This window comes from Plectropomus leopardus, chromosome 12 (genome assembly GCF_026936395.1).
Source record: "Plectropomus leopardus strain MGB_pleo_1.0 chromosome 12, ASM2693639v1, whole genome shotgun sequence".
Taxonomy (NCBI): Eukaryota; Metazoa; Chordata; class Actinopteri; order Perciformes; family Serranidae; genus Plectropomus; species Plectropomus leopardus.
In genome coordinates this window covers 32,310,340-32,314,739 of record NC_142187.1, presented here as the reverse complement: position 1 = coordinate 32,314,739, position 4,400 = coordinate 32,310,340, and positions in this window count along the sequence as shown.

Below are 4,400 nucleotides of genomic sequence, written 5' to 3'. Positions count from 1 at the left end.
CGTCACTTCCTTAGGGGTAGTTCATCCGCGCCAAAGTAAACATCGCGAGATCTCGTGTGTGTTTAGGGGGGCTCCACGTGCTTTTTTGACACTGTCAAAGGGGGTTTTGAATGTATCAAGCACATGCACGAGGGGCAATCTTTCTCTTAACACGTGTTTGCACTCACTGTATGGAAGACCATTTATGCCAATGTGATGAAAAAAAAAGATACTGTAAGTTATTAGAATGAGACATTTTCTCAAAAATAATGACTAACACACTGAGCTGATATCTCAACTTAATGACATTATACCTCAAAATAATGCGTTGCCTACTTTCAGAGAAATAATGACTTAGTGTTTCGAATGAATGAATTACTATCTCAAAATACTCAGTTAATATTTTCAAATAATGAGTTACTCTTTCAAAATAGGCCTATTTCAAAGCTCCTTTCTTAAAATGATAAGTATGCCCAAATAATGAGAAAGTTTATCAAAATAATGACTAAAATACTAAGTGTATATCAACATAATGACGTTATACCTCAAAATAATGCGCAGCCTACTTTCAGCAAAATAATGACTTAGTGTTTCAAATTAATTAATTACTATCTCAAAATACTTAATATCTTCAAATGATGAGTTAGTCTCTCAAAATAGGCCTATTTCAAAGCTTTCTCAAAAATAATTACTATTTCTTAAAATAATAAGTATGCTCAAATAATGACAAAGTTTCTCAAAATAATAACTAGGTGTATTCTTTTCTTTTTGTGGAAAATAATAACTTCGTCTCTAAAAAAAACATTCACTTATTATGTCAAAATGCTGAGTTAGTATTTCAAAAATAATGACTAGATATATTAAAATATGCTTGTTGCAAAGCTTTCTCAAAATAATGACTATATCTTAAAATAATAAGCAGGCTATGCCAAAATAATGACAATTTCTCTTAAAATATTGACTTAGTATATTCAAATAGTGTAAAAAAAAAAAAGAGAAAAAATACTTTTTTTCATAATAATGACTAATTATTTAAAAATGCTGAATTAGTATCTCAAAATAGACCTATTGCAAAGCTTTCTGAAAATAACGACAATATCTTAAAATAATAAGTGTTCCAAAATAATGACTCAGTATCAATAATGTGTTATCATCTCAAAATAGTGAGTATTCATAAAGCAACCTATTAACTTTTAAGAATAATGACAGTGTGTCTCAAAATCAAAATAATCAAAATAATGTCTTAGTATCATTTTTTGTTTTTGTAATTACTCATTATTTTGAGATACCAAATAAGTATTTTGAGATATTATTTTTGTAGCTTTTATAAATAATACTCTAGTCCAGTCTACTGTAGATAGATAGATAGATGGATAGATAGATAGATAGATAGATAGATATACAATTAAAGCAAAAAGCAAATGTAATAAGACTTTAAAAGTATTATAACACACAGGTCTTTTACTTTGGGAGGAAGCCACCTCTGTCATGGACGACCTCTGTTGACCCTCAGTGTATCACAGACACAGCGGCGACTTCCATCCTCGGCTCACCTCGAAATGACAACAAAAACGACACCAGAGTGCAGAGGCCTGTACACTTTTCAGACTCCGCAGTTCATGTGTTCTTTGTGCTGCAGCTGTGAAAATATCAGCTCTGGGGAGAGGAAAGTGAGTGCCGGCCTATTTAGTTTGGTCATCAGTGTGCTGACTAAGTCAGACAGATTTTTTCCAGTTAAGTTGTCTGGGGCCATTAATGCAGTATTTTACAATTTAAGTTCCATGTGCAAGATTTGCTGAAGGGGACTTTCTAAATTCTTTGTCCAAAGACAGAAGTTAAATTTGTCTTTACTGAACAGACAAACACGGCATTTCTATTACAACATTTCAAAATTGAGACAATATCGATAATTGGGTTGTTTAATCACCCACTTTTGAGTCCATCCAGACAGGGCTGACACACGGACAGCTCCTGGGATTGGGTGTTTGTGGTGGGCAGCAGCAGAGCAGTCGCCAGTGGAAGTAAATTATTAGTAAATCTTTGTAAACAGGTGGTTCTTTTTATTTTTTTTATAGCTTGTTTTGCAATCCCATTTGTTTACCGTCATGCTTAATTATTGATTCTTGAACAAAAACAGCCTCTGTAAGGTCATGTTACTGTCCCTAATTGCTCTTTTGGGTATCCTCAGTAATTACATGTTTATGCCCAGTGTCAGGCTGCTAATGTGTATTTTGTGCAAACCAGTCTTTGGGAGGTCTGAGCTCAGGTTTTAATAATTTTCCCACAGCGTATTATTCCCACATTTGGGTCACTGTCCATCATTGCTTTGAAATTTCAAGAAGACATTAAATTAAATTATAATAGGCTAATATATATCAAGGCTAAGAAGCCAACTGTGTTGCAAACAAAAAATAAAACAATATTTTAATAATGGATTTCTACTCTAAAATCACTAATAAATCATTAGAAAACAAATAAATAAATATAATTTTAAGGATACTTTATGTATTTTTTCCTGTCTATTCCATAGACTGTATAAATAAAAATAATAATAAAAAGCTATCCATTGGTTCGTTGAATCCCATTTTGAAGTCTTAAGTTCCACATTTTGGCCATTAGTTTTTTGGAGCCAGAATTGACTATTATTTGGACGTTAGGATGTTTATTTCAGATGTAAAGTAAACCCATGGAGGAGAAAAATGGATGCAGACAGACAGAAAGATGGACATACAGATATTTCTCCATTTCATAGTAAGATTTTTACATGTATAAGTTATATATTATACTCATAAATATATGATTTACATGATTTAAAAAAGATGAAAACGTGCCCTGTGGCTTCTCCTTGCCTTACGGTCGGCCATGCTTGTTTAAAAAAAAGGGGATGTGGCTCTGCTGCAGTCCACTTTCGATGATGTAGAACTCTGTGACTGGCTTTTTAGACGTCCCGTCAAAAATGTGCATTTGTGGGAGTCAGATGACAGGAATCATAGAGTTAGACATCCAAGAAAAGCTACGTGTTTTGGAACAGACGGGGATCTGAATGTGTTTACGCTGGATGGTTTAACCGTCATGCACTGTTTTAATTTTCTGACTAATTACACATTTGGTACAAAAAAATGAACCCTGTTAAATGCCAGTTAGTTTACATGATGTCACTGTTTTTTAAATATAAAAAATACTAAAATTTTCCATATACTTAATATTTTTTGTTGTTCTCGGATAGGTGCATTAATGTTTTTTGTGTTATGTCAGTTTAAAAAAAAACTTGTTTGTAACACAAAGAAAATGCACCCTTTCAAAAAGTGCAATAAAAACACTAAATATAAATATTTTTTTCAACTGTCACTGCATTACTTTTGTCAACCAACAGCTCTGATAATAACAATGAAATGTTCATTAATTTTTAAGATTTTAAAAAATTCAATCTGGTAAAAAAAAAAAATAGTAAAATTTACAAAAACTCATCCAAGACCACAGAATGAAAGCCTGATATTATGGGATGTACGTTTTAATGGGTTTCAATGGTACAAAAAAATGTACCAATAGTGTTAAGAGGGGGTTTTTCATTTATACAGTGTATTATAGACATATTATATAAACTGAGGCTGAAATCTAAAGGAGAAAAATAAAACTAATAAGTTTGCAAAAATATATGCAATATGCACTGACACAGCCAAAATGATCCAAAAATGAAAGTTAAAAAAACAAAAAATGACCAATAGTTGCATGAGAGTTAAGACACTAAAAGCTGCTGTATATCTCTAAACAAAACAGTGGACTCATTGTGAATTTATTTCTGTCCTCTCCTCGGTCGGGTCTCACGGTCAAAGATTTAGAGCTCTAAAAGTTCAACTGCATTTTTCACGGCGAGTCGTCGTTGTAGTTTCATGCAGTCGCAGGCCAAGAATGTAAAGTCACTATAGAGACCGTCTGCAGATTGAATTCTGTGTAATCATTATGTGAAACTCTAATGTTGCTTTTGTCAAGCAACAGGCAATAACGCCGGAGCCCGTGTTGTCTGGTTGAATTTTTAACTCGGAGGGAAATATGTTAACAGTGAACAGCACAGCAAGCTCTCCGCAATGTCTGAAGCTGCCACCGCTCAGAATAAATATTAATGGTAGGTGGAGGTGGTTCTGCACTTTCAGTGGAAATATCTTTTTTTTAAAGTTACTAATAAACACATGTAGGCTACTACACACACACACACACACACACACACAGACTCAGGAGGTGGCAAGACTAAACCGCTGTGGTGAAATAATTCAGAAACACTTTCTTGCGACAACTTAGTTTCCTTCCTACATGTGAAAACATCCTCTTTGGTGAATTCATGGAATTTCAAGTATATTTTTTTAACATAATAATTTAACTGTTGGTTGTCATTTTATAAATATTAACAGGTAACCAACTAAGGA